This window comes from Chiloscyllium plagiosum, unplaced genomic scaffold, assembly GCF_037043375.1.
Source record: "Chiloscyllium plagiosum isolate Xiang-an unplaced genomic scaffold, Cpla_swu_hap1 HiC_scaffold_51, whole genome shotgun sequence".
Lineage (NCBI taxonomy): Eukaryota > Metazoa > Chordata > Chondrichthyes > Orectolobiformes > Hemiscylliidae > Chiloscyllium > Chiloscyllium plagiosum.
Genome location: NW_028270189.1, coordinates 39,314,070 through 39,331,399, shown reverse-complemented (window position 1 = coordinate 39,331,399; position 17,330 = coordinate 39,314,070). Strand labels below are relative to the sequence as shown.

General features: G+C 45.4%; 4 non-coding genes across 4 annotated transcripts; all 4 read left to right on the top strand.

The window, feature by feature from the left end:
- The first annotated feature begins 2,718 nt into the window (after positions 1–2,718).
- Positions 2,719–2,791, top strand: trnav-cac (transfer RNA valine (anticodon CAC)). Its single transcript has one exon. It is a non-coding gene; the product is annotated as a tRNA-Val (tRNA).
- A 3,293-nt stretch (positions 2,792–6,084) lies between these two features.
- trnav-cac (transfer RNA valine (anticodon CAC)) lies at positions 6,085–6,157 on the top strand. The gene has a single exon. It is a non-coding gene; the product is annotated as a tRNA-Val (tRNA).
- Positions 6,158–9,450: 3,293 nt separating this feature from the next.
- Positions 9,451–9,523, top strand: trnav-cac (transfer RNA valine (anticodon CAC)). The gene has a single exon. It is a non-coding gene; the product is annotated as a tRNA-Val (tRNA).
- A 3,293-nt stretch (positions 9,524–12,816) lies between these two features.
- trnav-cac (transfer RNA valine (anticodon CAC)) lies at positions 12,817–12,889 on the top strand. The gene has a single exon. It is a non-coding gene; the product is annotated as a tRNA-Val (tRNA).
- The last annotated feature ends 4,441 nt before the right edge of the window (positions 12,890–17,330 follow it).

The window sequence follows — 17,330 nt, the reverse complement described above, 5'->3', positions numbered from 1 at the left end:
ATGTTGGAACTGAAACAGAGGAATCGACAGAGAGGCTACAGAATGACATCGCATCCATTTGGTTTTCTTTAAAACACTGACGAGCAGGAAAATGTAAACGGGGAGGGCGAGTGGGGAAGTGAGGCAGTTGCAGCTCTGGTGAAATCCCTTCTTTGTGATTCACTCAGCAACCAGAGACGTGAAAGTGACTCAGGCGGGAGAGCTCTTCACATCGAGAACAAAAAACACTCAAGTGTAGTTAACACCTCTTCCGGAGTGGGGGTGGGGTGAGGTAATTACCTTTTGACTTCTGTTACTATGTTCAGAAACTGCATTTTAGATCGAAGTGAACAGAAAAATACATTTCTAAAAAGCACCATGGAATTTAGCAAAATTTATTGAGTCGCTTCTCGTCGATTCCCACACAGATTTCCAACTCAGTTGGTATCCATGTGGCTCATGTCCAGGAGTGAACATCTCTGCAGCAAATTGCACGGTTAAGGTAAAAGGCAAGGAAAGTGGCATCTCGAACTGGCTCCGAGGTCAGAGTATCCACACAATGTGATCTGTCGTTCTCGGATTGTAATGCTACCGCCGGTTTAAGGGTGGAGAACATTCTTTGGGACACTTATTCTGCAAAACAGACACAGTGACTGAAACTATGCTGCACGGTATGATGTAGAACACGGCCTGTTCAGCTTTGTGCATTTTCCCTGTCGTCCGGTGTGTTTCATGTTCCGTGTAAACGTGAAAGTCGCCCTGTTTCGAGCAATGGGTGAAATCATTGAGCAAAGCAAGAGTCGAAATTGCAGTAAGGTCAAGCAGATCATATTTACTTGACCAAATCATAAGCGAATATATATTCTCACGCCCTCACAGATACATTTGTAGCTGAAAAGGGTCTGAGAAGATAGACTCAGCTTACCATTGATTTTCGTCTGGATTGATGGGCTATCATTATCTGCTGCGAAAATGACATTGCAGCCGGGCACATCCCAGCAGCTGTGCGAGTCGGAGAGGGATCCCTTGGAACCCTTTTCATGTGACTTTGCATCTGTTGTTATGCAGCAGCACAATTGGAAATGCAATAAAATGGGAGCGCGCGGCCGGCTGGTCGTGTGGCCGAGCGGTCTAAGGCGCTGGATCCACGTTCCAGTCTCGGAAAGGTCGAGGGCTCGAATCCCACCACTGTCATTTCAGCTGATCAACTCCGACGCTGCAGCTCGGTAAAATGCGGTTTCCGTCCCCATTGTATATTAATGTTGAAAACGAAAGTAAAGTGGGTTTGCTTCCCAGGGAATTAACTGTGGTGTGGGATAGTGCCAAATATTTCAAAGTGTCTGTGCGGTCATGAGCATGTTCGCCTCCCGCGAGGAAAATCGCAAGCAGTTCTGCCGTTCCAGGCAAGTTGAGCTTTTACTGGAACCGAATGGAGACTGTTATTTCATCGGTGTTGTGATACAAAGTCCTACGGTCACTCTACTCGTCGTTATTTGGCTTTCTGGCTAATGGGAAAATCGTTCAAATGAATTGCGATGTGGTATGTTATTGAATTTCTCCCATTTCCTTCATTTCTGTCCTGGAGACATCGGAAGGGAAAGGTTACCTAATCGAGACTGTGATTGGTGAAATTCACTTTTTATGGCCAATTCTTATTATGTTCGTTCTTTCTCTCTTTTCAGCATTGTCTGGGAAGTGGTGGTGCATTAAGGCTGCAGTATGTTTGAAACAGGAGTTTGGAATTTCCCTGTTGTTAGTTGTGAGATTACTTTATGACTCATGCCCTCGGACTGTCTCACATTTAGTATTCATGCATCCCTGTGTCTAAAAATGCATTTGGTTTGCCAGTTTTGTTTGTTTTCCGTGTTAAATGCTTTCTGTTTTGCGATTCGCTCAATACATTTCGAGTTTAAAGGGTTTCTGAGGTAACTTCCAGCAGCAAAAATCCTCAACTGAGGATCTGGGCAAATTTCAAAGAGTATGGTCAGTCGGAGCAAAAGTGAGGAAGTCGTTCGTTTCTGCAGTGTTTCACAATACTACCTTTCCCGTGAGCAGTCGAACGGACTAAATGATTGTGCCACAGACTGCGACGGCAAACTCCGCTAAAAAGTGATCCTTTAAAGCCGGTGTAAGCAACACAATGTTATTGGGCACACCGCGTGGAAACAGATACTTCGGTGTATCTCGTCCATGCTCACCACATAGCCAAAATTAAACAAGTCCCGTTCCCCAGCATTTGGCCCCAATCCCTCTAAACCCATCCTATCCATAAACTCATCCGATTATCTTTGCAATTTTCTGAGTGTAATAGCCTCCTCCACTTCCTCTGGTAGCTCATTCCAAACACGCACAACTTTCTGCGTGGGAAATGTGCCTCAGATCCTTTGTCAATTTCAGTCCACTCACCTTAAACCTATGCTCTCGAGTTTACAACTCACACAAATTTGGGTAAAACACGTAAATACTCAGTTTACCACGCTTCCATAAGATCAAATCGCAGCCGTTACGCTGCAGGGAAAGTCGTCCCAGCCTATTCCACCTCGCCCTACGGATCCAAACATTGACGACATTCTTGTCTATATTTTGTCATCAATTTCACGTGTCTTTTTTTTTAATGTTTTCAAGATGTCAGTTACGCTGGACAACAACGAGCTCTGTGAAACAGAAAGGTGAAACGTAGAATGGCTTCAACTTTCAGTGCTGGATGCCACTGAGCCGCCGCGCGGGAACTAGTGGCTTGTTTCTGTAGTGTAGTGGTCATCACGTTCGCCTCACACGCGAAAGGTCCCCAGTTCGAAACTGGGCAGAAACTGCTTTGTTCTTCAACTGCTGCCTTTTCCATGGACAAGAACGGAGCTTCCTTGCTTGCTTTCCCATTTGCAAACCTGCCTTCGAATTTGCTGGAACAAATCTGTTCTCGTAGTGAAATGTAATGCAATTCCATTTCATGACTGTGCAGAGCATTGTCAAGTTTTTCTGCAACCTGGTTCTGATCATATGCCATTCTGTTTGAGAGTGTAGTTACCGCTTTCTGATCCTTCCACGAAAAGCAGTACCGCATTTGCATTCCTTGCGCACGCTGCTCGGTTCAAAGACAGGGAAGAAACTGATGCTCAGGTGTCACAGCGCACCACGAATTCCTGAACTTGTCTGCCTGTCAAATATACCCCAAGGTCGTCTCTGAAAGACCTCATTTGGAAGCTGTCTGTCCTTCTTCAACGTGCGAGAATTGGCACCAGAGGTCCTGAATCATGTTTTGGAGCAGTTCGCACGTCAGTGACTCATTCAATTAGCAACAGCAATGAAAGAAATTACACTCTCAGAGGAACCTCCGGACCTGTGCTTTCATAGCGTCGCTAGGATTAAGGTCCGCCCCGAGATCTAAGTCATGTTGGAACTGAAACAGAGGAATCGACAGAGAGGCTACAGAATGACATCGCATCCATTTGGTTTTCTTTAAAACACTGACGAGCAGGAAAATGTAAACGGGGAGGGCGAGTGGGGAAGTGAGGCAGTTGCAGCTCTGGTGAAATCCCTTCTTTGTGATTCACTCAGCAACCAGAGACGTGAAAGTGACTCAGGCGGGAGAGCTCTTCACATCGAGAACAAAAAACACTCAAGTGTAGTTAACACCTCTTCCGGAGTGGGGGTGGGGTGAGGTAATTACCTTTTGACTTCTGTTACTATGTTCAGAAACTGCATTTTAGATCGATGTGAACAGAAAAATACATTTCTAAAAAGCACCATGGAATTTAGCAAAATTTATTGAGTCGCTTCTCGTCGATTCCCACACAGGTTTCCAACTCAGTTGGTATCCATGTGGCTCATGTCCAGGAGTGAACATCTCTGCAGCAAATTGCACGGTTAAGGTAAAAGGCAAGGAAAGTGGCATCTCGAACTGGCTCCGAGGTCAGAGTATCCACACAATGTGATCTGTCGTTCTCGGATTGTAATGCTACCGCCGGTTTAAGGGTGGAGAACATTCTTTGGGACACTTATTCTGCAAAACAGACACAGTGACTGAAACTATGCTGCACGGTATGATGTAGAACACGGCCTGTTCAGCTTTGTGCATTTTCCCTGTCGTCCGGTGTGTTTCATGTTCCGTGTAAACGTGAAAGTCGCCCTGTTTCGAGCAATGGGTGAAATCATTGAGCAAAGCAAGAGTCGAAATTGCAGTAAGGTCAAGCAGATCATATTTACTTGACCAAATCATAAGCGAATATATATTCTCACGCCCTCACAGATACATTTGTAGCTGAAAAGGGTCTGAGAAGATAGACTCAGCTTACCATTGATTTTCGTCTGGATTGATGGGCTATCATTATCTGCTGCGAAAATGACATTGCAGCCGGGCACATCCCAGCAGCTGTGCGAGTCGGAGAGGGATCCCTTGGAACCCTTTTCATGTGACTTTGCATCTGTTGTTATGCAGCAGCACAATTGGAAATGCAATAAAATGGGAGCGCGCGGCCGGCTGGTCGTGTGGCCGAGCGGTCTAAGGCGCTGGATCCACGTTCCAGTCTCGGAAAGGTCGAGGGCTCGAATCCCACCACTGTCATTTCAGCTGATCAACTCCGACGCTGCAGCTCGGTAAAATGCGGTTTCCGTCCCCATTGTATATTAATGTTGAAAACGAAAGTAAAGTGGGTTTGCTTCCCAGGGAATTAACTGTGGTGTGGGATAGTGCCAAATATTTCAAAGTGTCTGTGCGGTCATGAGCATGTTCGCCTCCCGCGAGGAAAATCGCAAGCAGTTCTGCCGTTCCAGGCAAGTTGAGCTTTTACTGGAACCGAATGGAGACTGTTATTTCATCGGTGTTGTGATACAAAGTCCTACGGTCACTCTACTCGTCGTTATTTGGCTTTCTGGCTAATGGGAAAATCGTTCAAATGAATTGCGATGTGGTATGTTATTGAATTTCTCCCATTTCCTTCATTTCTGTCCTGGAGACATCGGAAGGGAAAGGTTACCTAATCGAGACTGTGATTGGTGAAATTCACTTTTTATGGCCAATTCTTATTATGTTCGTTCTTTCTCTCTTTTCAGCATTGTCTGGGAAGTGGTGGTGCATTAAGGCTGCAGTATGTTTGAAACAGGAGTTTGGAATTTCCCTGTTGTTAGTTGTGAGATTACTTTATGACTCATGCCCTCGGACTGTCTCACATTTAGTATTCATGCATCCCTGTGTCTAAAAATGCATTTGGTTTGCCAGTTTTGTTTGTTTTCCGTGTTAAATGCTTTCTGTTTTGCGATTCGCTCAATACATTTCGAGTTTAAAGGGTTTCTGAGGTAACTTCCAGCAGCAAAAATCCTCAACTGAGGATCTGGGCAAATTTCAAAGAGTATGGTCAGTCGGAGCAAAAGTGAGGAAGTCGTTCGTTTCTGCAGTGTTTCACAATACTACCTTTCCCGTGAGCAGTCGAACGGACTAAATGATTGTGCCACAGACTGCGACGGCAAACTCCGCTAAAAAGTGATCCTTTAAAGCCGGTGTAAGCAACACAATGTTATTGGGCACACCGCGTGGAAACAGATACTTCGGTGTATCTCGTCCATGCTCACCACATAGCCAAAATTAAACAAGTCCCGTTCCCCAGCATTTGGCCCCAATCCCTCTAAACCCATCCTATCCATAAACTCATCCGATTATCTTTGCAATTTTCTGAGTGTAATAGCCTCCTCCACTTCCTCTGGTAGCTCATTCCAAACACGCACAACTTTCTGCGTGGGAAATGTGCCTCAGATCCTTTGTCAATTTCAGTCCACTCACCTTAAACCTATGCTCTCGAGTTTACAACTCACACAAATTTGGGTAAAACACGTAAATACTCAGTTTACCACGCTTCCATAAGATCAAATCGCAGCCGTTACGCTGCAGGGAAAGTCGTCCCAGCCTATTCCACCTCGCCCTACGGATCCAAACATTGACGACATTCTTGTCTATATTTTGTCATCAATTTCACGTGTCTTTTTTTTAATGTTTTCAAGATGTCAGTTACGCTGGACAACAACGAGCTCTGTGAAACAGAAAGGTGAAACGGAGAATGGCTTCAACTTTCAGTGCTGGATGCCACTGAGCCGCCGCGCGGGAACTAGTGGCTTGTTTCTGTAGTGTAGTGGTCATCACGTTCGCCTCACACGCGAAAGGTCCCCAGTTCGAAACTGGGCAGAAACTGCTTTGTTCTTCAACTGCTGCCTTTTCCATGGACAAGAACGGAGCTTCCTTGCTTGCTTTCCCATTTGCAAACCTGCCTTCGAATTTGCTGGAACAAATCTGTTCTCGTAGTGAAATGTAATGCAATTCCATTTCATGACTGTGCAGAGCATTGTCAAGTTTTTCTGCAACCTGGTTCTGATCATATGCCATTCTGTTTGAGAGTGTAGTTACCGCTTTCTGATCCTTCCACGAAAAGCAGTACCGCATTTGCATTCCTTGCGCACGCTGCTCGGTTCAAAGACAGGGAAGAAACTGATGCTCAGGTGTCACAGCGCACCACGAATTCCTGAACTTGTCTGCCTGTCAAATATACCCCAAGGTCGTCTCTGAAAGACCTCATTTGGAAGCTGTCTGTCCTTCTTCAACGTGCGAGAATTGGCACCAGAGGTCCTGAATCATGTTTTGGAGCAGTTCGCACGTCAGTGACTCATTCAATTAGCAACAGCAATGAAAGAAATTACACTCTCAGAGGAACCTCCGGACCTGTGCTTTCATAGCGTCGCTAGGATTAAGGTCCGCCCCGAGATCTAAGTCATGTTGGAACTGAAACAGAGGAATCGACAGAGAGGCTACAGAATGACATCGCATCCATTTGGTTTTCTTTAAAACACTGACGAGCAGGAAAATGTAAACGGGGAGGGCGAGTGGGGAAGTGAGGCAGTTGCAGCTCTGGTGAAATCCCTTCTTTGTGATTCACTCAGCAACCAGAGACGTGAAACTGACTCAGGCGTGAGAGCTCTTCACATCGAGAACAAAAAGCACTCAAGTGCAGTTAGCACCTCTTCCGGAGTGGGGGTGGGGTGAGGTAATTACCTTTTGACTTCTGTGACTATGTTCAGAAACTGCATTTTAGATCGAGGTGAACAGAAAAAACATTTCTAAAAAGCACCATGGAATTTAGCAAAATTTATTGAGTCGCTTCTCGTCGATTCCCACACAGGTTTCCAACTCAGTTGGTATCCATGTGGCTCATGTCCAGGAGTGAACATCTCTGCAGCAAATTGCACGGTTAAGGTAAAAGGCAAGGAAAGTGGCATCTCGAACTGGCTCCGAGGTCAGAGTATCCACACAATGTGATCTGTCGTTCTCGGATTGTAATGCTACCGCCGGTTTAAGGGTGGAGAACATTCTTTGGGACACTTATTCTGCAAAACAGACACAGTGACTGAAACTATGCTGCACGGTATGATGTAGAACACGGCCTGTTCAGCTTTGTGCATTTTCCCTGTCGTCCGGTGTGTTTCATGTTCCGTGTAAACGTGAAAGTCGCCCTGTTTCGAGCAATGGGTGAAATCATTGAGCAAAGCAAGAGTCGAAATTGCAGTAAGGTCAAGCAGATCATATTTACTTGACCAAATCATAAGCGAATATATATTCTCACGCCCTCACAGATACATTTGTAGCTGAAAAGGGTCTGAGAAGATAGACTCAGCTTACCATTGATTTTCGTCTGGATTGATGGGCTATCATTATCTGCTGCGAAAATGACATTGCAGCCGGGCACATCCCAGCAGCTGTGCGAGTCGGAGAGGGATCCCTTGGAACCCTTTTCATGTGACTTTGCATCTGTTGTTATGCAGCAGCACAATTGGAAATGCAATAAAATGGGAGCGCGCGGCCGGCTGGTCGTGTGGCCGAGCGGTCTAAGGCGCTGGATCCACGTTCCAGTCTCGGAAAGGTCGAGGGCTCGAATCCCACCACTGTCATTTCAGCTGATCAACTCCGACGCTGCAGCTCGGTAAAATGCGGTTTCCGTCCCCATTGTATATTAATGTTGAAAACGAAAGTAAAGTGGGTTTGCTTCCCAGGGAATTAACTGTGGTGTGGGATAGTGCCAAATATTTCAAAGTGTCTGTGCGGTCATGAGCATGTTCGCCTCCCGCGAGGAAAATCGCAAGCAGTTCTGCCGTTCCAGGCAAGTTGAGCTTTTACTGGAACCGAATGGAGACTGTTATTTCATCGGTGTTGTGATACAAAGTCCTACGGTCACTCTACTCGTCGTTATTTGGCTTTCTGGCTAATGGGAAAATCGTTCAAATGAATTGCGATGTGGTATGTTATTGAATTTCTCCCATTTCCTTCATTTCTGTCCTGGAGACATCGGAAGGGAAAGGTTACCTAATCGAGACTGTGATTGGTGAAATTCACTTTTTATGGCCAATTCTTATTATGTTCGTTCTTTCTCTCTTTTCAGCATTGTCTGGGAAGTGGTGGTGCATTAAGGCTGCAGTATGTTTGAAACAGGAGTTTGGAATTTCCCTGTTGTTAGTTGTGAGATTACTTTATGACTCATGCCCTCGGACTGTCTCACATTTAGTATTCATGCATCCCTGTGTCTAAAAATGCATTTGGTTTGCCAGTTTTGTTTGTTTTCCGTGTTAAATGCTTTCTGTTTTGCGATTCGCTCAATACATTTCGAGTTTAAAGGGTTTCTGAGGTAACTTCCAGCAGCAAAAATCCTCAACTGAGGATCTGGGCAAATTTCAAAGAGTATGGTCAGTCGGAGCAAAAGTGAGGAAGTCGTTCGTTTCTGCAGTGTTTCACAATACTACCTTTCCCGTGAGCAGTCGAACGGACTAAATGATTGTGCCACAGACTGCGACGGCAAACTCCGCTAAAAAGTGATCCTTTAAAGCCGGTGTAAGCAACACAATGTTATTGGGCACACCGCGTGGAAACAGATACTTCGGTGTATCTCGTCCATGCTCACCACATAGCCAAAATTAAACAAGTCCCGTTCCCCAGCATTTGGCCCCAATCCCTCTAAACCCATCCTATCCATAAACTCATCCGATTATCTTTGCAATTTTCTGAGTGTAATAGCCTCCTCCACTTCCTCTGGTAGCTCATTCCAAACACGCACAACTTTCTGCGTGGGAAATGTGCCTCAGATCCTTTGTCAATTTCAGTCCACTCACCTTAAACCTATGCTCTCGAGTTTACAACTCACACAAATTTGGGTAAAACACGTAAATACTCAGTTTACCACGCTTCCATAAGATCAAATCGCAGCCGTTACGCTGCAGGGAAAGTCGTCCCAGCCTATTCCACCTCGCCCTACGGATCCAAACATTGACGACATTCTTGTCTATATTTTGTCATCAATTTCACGTGTCTTTTTTTTTAATGTTTTCAAGATGTCAGTTACGCTGGACAACAACGAGCTCTGTGAAACAGAAAGGTGAAACGGAGAATGGCTTCAACTTTCAGTGCTGGATGCCACTGAGCCGCCGCGCGGGAACTAGTGGCTTGTTTCTGTAGTGTAGTGGTCATCACGTTCGCCTCACACGCGAAAGGTCCCCAGTTCGAAACTGGGCAGAAACTGCTTTGTTCTTCAACTGCTGCCTTTTCCATGGACAAGAACGGAGCTTCCTTGCTTGCTTTCCCATTTGCAAACCTGCCTTCGAATTTGCTGGAACAAATCTGTTCTCGTAGTGAAATGTAATGCAATTCCATTTCATGACTGTGCAGAGCATTGTCAAGTTTTTCTGCAACCTGGTTCTGATCATATGCCATTCTGTTTGAGAGTGTAGTTACCGCTTTCTGATCCTTCCACGAAAAGCAGTACCGCATTTGCATTCCTTGCGCACGCTGCTCGGTTCAAAGACAGGGAAGAAACTGATGCTCAGGTGTCACAGCGCACCACGAATTCCTGAACTTGTCTGCCTGTCAAATATACCCCAAGGTCGTCTCTGAAAGACCTCATTTGGAAGCTGTCTGTCCTTCTTCAACGTGCGAGAATTGGCACCAGAGGTCCTGAATCATGTTTTGGAGCAGTTCGCACGTCAGTGACTCATTCACTTAGCAACAGCAATGAAAGAAATTACACTCTCAGAGGAACCTCCGGACCTGTGCTTTCATAGCGTCGCTAGGATTAAGGTCCGCCCCGAGATCTAAGTCATGTTGGAACTGAAACAGAGGAATCGACAGAGAGGCTACAGAATGACATCGCATCCATTTGGTTTTCTTTAAAACACTGACGAGCAGGAAAATGTAAACGGGGAGGGCGAGTGGGGAAGTGAGGCAGTTGCAGCTCTGGTGAAATCCCTTCTTTGTGATTCACTCAGCAACCAGAGACGTGAAACTGACTCAGGCGTGAGAGCTCTTCACATCGAGAACAAAAAGCACTCAAGTGCAGTTAGCACCTCTTCCGGAGTGGGGGTGGGGTGAGGTAATTACCTTTTGACTTCTGTGACTATGTTCAGAAACTGCATTTTAGATCGAGGTGAACAGAAAAAACATTTCTAAAAAGCACCATGGAATTTAGCAAAATTTATTGAGTCGCTTCTCGTCGATTCCCACACAGGTTTCCAACTCAGTTGGTATCCATGTGGCTCATGTCCAGGAGTGAACATCTCTGCAGCAAATTGCACGGTTAAGGTAAAAGGCAAGGAAAGTGGCATCTCGAACTGGCTCCGAGGTCAGAGTATCCACACAATGTGATCTGTCGTTCTCGGATTGTAATGCTACCGCCGGTTTAAGGGTGGAGAACATTCTTTGGGACACTTATTCTGCAAAACAGACACAGTGACTGAAACTATGCTGCACGGTATGATGTAGAACACGGCCTGTTCAGCTTTGTGCATTTTCCCTGTCGTCCGGTGTGTTTCATGTTCCGTGTAAACGTGAAAGTCGCCCTGTTTCGAGCAATGGGTGAAATCATTGAGCAAAGCAAGAGTCGAAATTGCAGTAAGGTCAAGCAGATCATATTTACTTGACCAAATCATAAGCGAATATATATTCTCACGCCCTCACAGATACATTTGTAGCTGAAAAGGGTCTGAGAAGATAGACTCAGCTTACCATTGATTTTCGTCTGGATTGATGGGCTATCATTATCTGCTGCGAAAATGACATTGCAGCCGGGCACATCCCAGCAGCTGTGCGAGTCGGAGAGGGATCCCTTGGAACCCTTTTCATGTGACTTTGCATCTGTTGTTATGCAGCAGCACAATTGGAAATGCAATAAAATGGGAGCGCGCGGCCGGCTGGTCGTGTGGCCGAGCGGTCTAAGGCGCTGGATCCACGTTCCAGTCTCGGAAAGGTCGAGGGCTCGAATCCCACCACTGTCATTTCAGCTGATCAACTCCGACGCTGCAGCTCGGTAAAATGCGGTTTCCGTCCCCATTGTATATTAATGTTGAAAACGAAAGTAAAGTGGGTTTGCTTCCCAGGGAATTAACTGTGGTGTGGGATAGTGCCAAATATTTCAAAGTGTCTGTGCGGTCATGAGCATGTTCGCCTCCCGCGAGGAAAATCGCAAGCAGTTCTGCCGTTCCAGGCAAGTTGAGCTTTTACTGGAACCGAATGGAGACTGTTATTTCATCGGTGTTGTGATACAAAGTCCTACGGTCACTCTACTCGTCGTTATTTGGCTTTCTGGCTAATGGGAAAATCGTTCAAATGAATTGCGATGTGGTATGTTATTGAATTTCTCCCATTTCCTTCATTTCTGTCCTGGAGACATCGGAAGGGAAAGGTTACCTAATCGAGACTGTGATTGGTGAAATTCACTTTTTATGGCCAATTCTTATTATGTTCGTTCTTTCTCTCTTTTCAGCATTGTCTGGGAAGTGGTGGTGCATTAAGGCTGCAGTATGTTTGAAACAGGAGTTTGGAATTTCCCTGTTGTTAGTTGTGAGATTACTTTATGACTCATGCCCTCGGACTGTCTCACATTTAGTATTCATGCATCCCTGTGTCTAAAAATGCATTTGGTTTGCCAGTTTTGTTTGTTTTCCGTGTTAAATGCTTTCTGTTTTGCGATTCGCTCAATACATTTCGAGTTTAAAGGGTTTCTGAGGTAACTTCCAGCAGCAAAAATCCTCAACTGAGGATCTGGGCAAATTTCAAAGAGTATGGTCAGTCGGAGCAAAAGTGAGGAAGTCGTTCGTTTCTGCAGTGTTTCACAATACTACCTTTCCCGTGAGCAGTCGAACGGACTAAATGATTGTGCCACAGACTGCGACGGCAAACTCCGCTAAAAAGTGATCCTTTAAAGCCGGTGTAAGCAACACAATGTTATTGGGCACACCGCGTGGAAACAGATACTTCGGTGTATCTCGTCCATGCTCACCACATAGCCAAAATTAAACAAGTCCCGTTCCCCAGCATTTGGCCCCAATCCCTCTAAACCCATCCTATCCATAAACTCATCCGATTATCTTTGCAATTTTCTGAGTGTAATAGCCTCCTCCACTTCCTCTGGTAGCTCATTCCAAACACGCACAACTTTCTGCGTGGGAAATGTGCCTCAGATCCTTTGTCAATTTCAGTCCACTCACCTTAAACCTATGCTCTCGAGTTTACAACTCACACAAATTTGGGTAAAACACGTAAATACTCAGTTTACCACGCTTCCATAAGATCAAATCGCAGCCGTTACGCTGCAGGGAAAGTCGTCCCAGCCTATTCCACCTCGCCCTACGGATCCAAACATTGACGACATTCTTGTCTATATTTTGTCATCAATTTCACGTGTCTTTTTTTTTAATGTTTTCAAGATGTCAGTTACGCTGGACAACAACGAGCTCTGTGAAACAGAAAGGTGAAACGGAGAATGGCTTCAACTTTCAGTGCTGGATGCCACTGAGCCGCCGCGCGGGAACTAGTGGCTTGTTTCTGTAGTGTAGTGGTCATCACGTTCGCCTCACACGCGAAAGGTCCCCAGTTCGAAACTGGGCAGAAACTGCTTTGTTCTTCAACTGCTGCCTTTTCCATGGACAAGAACGGAGCTTCCTTGCTTGCTTTCCCATTTGCAAACCTGCCTTCGAATTTGCTGGAACAAATCTGTTCTCGTAGTGAAATGTAATGCAATTCCATTTCATGACTGTGCAGAGCATTGTCAAGTTTTTCTGCAACCTGGTTCTGATCATATGCCATTCTGTTTGAGAGTGTAGTTACCGCTTTCTGATCCTTCCACGAAAAGCAGTACCGCATTTGCATTCCTTGCGCACGCTGCTCGGTTCAAAGACAGGGAAGAAACTGATGCTCAGGTGTCACAGCGCACCACGAATTCCTGAACTTGTCTGCCTGTCAAATATACCCCAAGGTCGTCTCTGAAAGACCTCATTTGGAAGCTGTCTGTCCTTCTTCAACGTGCGAGAATTGGCACCAGAGGTCCTGAATCATGTTTTGGAGCAGTTCGCACGTCAGTGACTCATTCACTTAGCAACAGCAATGAAAGAAATTACACTCTCAGAGGAACCTCCGGACCTGTGCTTTCATAGCGTCGCTAGGATTAAGGTCCGCCCCGAGATCTAAGTCATGTTGGAACTGAAACAGAGGAATCGACAGAGAGGCTACAGAATGACATCGCATCCATTTGGTTTTCTTTAAAACACTGACGAGCAGGAAAATGTAAACGGGGAGGGCGAGTGGGGAAGTGAGGCAGTTGCAGCTCTGGTGAAATCCCTTCTTTGTGATTCACTCAGCAACCAGAGACGTGAAACTGACTCAGGCGTGAGAGCTCTTCACATCGAGAACAAAAAGCACTCAAGTGCAGTTAGCACCTCTTCCGGAGTGGGGGTGGGGTGAGGTAATTACCTTTTGACTTCTGTGACTATGTTCAGAAACTGCATTTTAGATCGAGGTGAACAGAAAAAACATTTCCAAAAAGCACCATGGAATTTAGCAAAATTTATTGAGTCGCTTCTCGTCGATTCCCACACAGGTTTCCAACTCAGTTGGTATCCATGTGGCTCATGTCCAGGAGTGAACATCTCTGCAGCAAATTGCACGGTTAAGGTAAAAGGCAAGGAAAGTGGCATCTCGAACTGGCTCCGAGGTCAGAGTATCCTCACAATGTGATCTGTCGTTCTCGGATTGTAATGCTACCGCCGGTTTAAGGGTGGAGAACATTCTTTGGGACACTTATTCTGCAAAACAGACACAGTGACTGAAACTATGCTGCACGGTATGATGTAGAACACGGCCTGTTCAGCTTTGTGCATTTTCCCTGTCGTCCGGTGTGTTTCATGTTCCGTGTAAACGTGAAAGTCGCCCTGTTTCGAGCAATGGGTGAAATCATTGAGCAAAGCAAGAGTCGAAATTGCAGTAAGGTCAAGCAGATCATATTTACTTGACCAAATCATAAGCGAATATATATTCTCACGCCCTCACAGATACATTTGTAGCTGAAAAGGGTCTGAGAAGATAGACTCAGCTTACCATTGATTTTCGTCTGGATTGATGGGCTATCATTATCTGCTGCGAAAATGACATTGCAGCCGGGCACATCCCAGCAGCTGTGCGAGTCGGAGAGGGATCCCTTGGAACCCTTTTCATGTGACTTTGCATCTGTTGTTATGCAGCAGCACAATTGGAAATGCAATAAAATGGGAGCGCGCGGCCGGCTGGTCGTGTGGCCGAGCGGTCTAAGGCGCTGGATCCAGGTTCCAGTCTCGGAAGGGTCGAGGTCTCGAATCCCACCACTGTCATTTCAGCTGATCAACTCCGACGCTGCAGCTCGGTAAAATGCGGTTTCCGTCCCCATTGTATATTAATGTTGAAAACGAAAGTAAAGTGGGTTTGCTTCCCAGGGAATTAACTGTGGTGTGGGATAGTGCCAAATATTTCAAAGTGTCTGTGCGGTCATGAGCATGTTCGCCTCCCGCGAGGAAAATCGCAAGCAGTTCTGCCGTTCCAGGCAAGTTGAGCTTTTACAGGAACCGAATGGAGACTGTTATTTCATCGCTGTTGTGAAACAAAGTCCTACGGTCACTCTACTCGTCGTTATTTGGCTTTCTGGCTAATGGGAAAATTGTTCCAATGAATTTCGAAGTGGTATGTTATTGAATTTCTCCCATTTCATTCATTTCTGTCCTGGAGACATCGGAAGGGAAAGGTTACCTAATCGAGACTGTGATTGGTGAAATTCACTTTTTATGGCCAATTCTTATTATGTTCGTTCTTTCTCTCTTTTCAGCATTGTCTGGGAAGTGGTGGTGCATTAAGGCTGCAGTATGTTTGAAACAGGAGTTTGGAATTGCCCCGTTGTTAGTTGTGAGATTACTTTATGACTCATGCCCTCGGACTGTCTCACATTTAGTATTCATGCATCCCTGTGTCTAAAAATGCATTTGGTTTGCCAGTTTTGTTTGTTTTCCGTGTTAAATGCTTTCTGTTTTGCGATTCGCTCAATACATTTCGAGTTTAAAGGGTTTCTGAGGTAACTTCCAGCAGCAAAAATCCTCAACTGAGGATCTGGGCAAATTTCAAAGAGTATGGTCAGTCGGAGCAAAAGTGAGGAAGTCGTTCGTTTCTGCAGTGTTTCACAATACTACCTTTCCCGTGAGCAGTCGAACGGACTAAATGATTGTGCCACAGACTGCGACGGCAAACTCCGCTAAAAAGTGATCCTTTAAAGCCGGTGTAAGCAACACAATGTTATTGGGCACACCGCGTGGAAACAGATACTTCGGTGTATCTCGTCCATGCTCACCACATAGCCAAAATTAAACAAGTCCCGTTCCCCAGCATTTGGCCCCAATCCCTCTAAACCCATCCTATCCAGAAACTCATCCGATTATCTTTGCAATTTTCTGAGTGTAATAGCCTCCTCCACTTCCTCTGGTAGCTCATTCCAAACACGCACAACTTTCTGCGTGGGAAATGTGCCTCAGATCCTTTGTCAATTTCAGTCCACTCACCTTAAACCTATGCTCTCGAGTTTACAACTCACACAAACTTGGGTAAAACACGTAAATACTCAGTTTACCACGCTTCCATAAGATCAAATCGCAGCCGTTACGCTAGCTATTCCACCCAGCCTATTCCACCTCGCCCTACGGTACAAACATTGACGACATCCTTGTCTGCATTTTGTTATCAATTTCACGTGTCTTTTTTTTTAGGTTTTCAAGATGTCAATTACGCTGGACCACAACAAGCGCTTGGAAACAGAAAGGTGAAACGACGAATGGCTTCAACTTTCAGTGCTGGATGCCACAGAGCCGCCGACGCGATGTTTGCGGCTTGTTTCGGTAGAGCAGTGGTCATGACGTTCGTCTCACATACGAAAGGTCCCCAGTTTGAACCTGGGCCCAAACTGCAGCCTTTCACATGGGCAAGTACGTATCTTTCTTACTTGCTTTCCCATCTGCAATGCTGCCTTCGAATTTGCTTGAACAAATCTGCTCTCGTAGTGAAATGTAACGCAATTCCATTTCATGACTGTGCAAAGCATTGTAAAGTTTTTCTCAACCTTGTTCTGATCATATGCCATTCTATTTGAGAGTGTAGTTACCGCCTTCTGATCCTTCCACGAAAAGCAGTACCGCCTTTGCATTCCTTGCGCAGGCGGCTCGGTTCAACGACAGGGAAGAAACTGATGCTCAGGTGTCACAGCGCACCACTAATTCCTGAACTTGTCTGTCTGCCAAATGCAATAGCTGTAGATGGAAAAAGAAAACGTGCTCCAAACTTCCCTTTATCATTCATCCCTGGTTTTCAAGTTCTAAACTCTAGATATAGATCCATACGAATGAGCGAATTTCCCTCCTGTTAACTCCCACCAAACTCACATCGCCTGGAACTCTTCCATATGGACACAACTCAGTTTTACCTGGTGTCACACCACATGATCTATTCGTCTTTTCCACCACGCAATGAAACCCCGTCTTGTCTTTTCAAATGTCATTATCACTCACTACATCGATGGATTCCTTTCCATTTTTTTATTTCCAAGTAAACACTGTCCATTCTTCCTGACGACTTTTCATTCCAGTCATCGCTATCCATGTCTTATATTATCTCTTTATATTCCAGTATTGTTCATGTTGAGAAAGGATGCTGGGTCCAATGAAACAAATTAAAGCCCGCTCTAATGCTGTATACTGCCATGACCAACGTAGTGAAAATGGAAGCTCATTCTTTCAAAAGTGAATCCGTTAGTTGTCGCATTATGTATCAATCCCTGACTGGGAAGTGACCGTTTTTCCTCACTTGTCTCTCCTTTCTGAACATTTGCTAAAGCAACACAGTAAGGGAACATAGAATGCCTAAAGTTCAGAAACTGACTATTCGCTGCAAGAAATGCACACCAATCCTCCAGGGATTAACCCTCACAGAGCAATACTTTACCCTTTTTCTCTTCATTTGCTCCTGAATAAGGCACCTTACTGACAGTCGA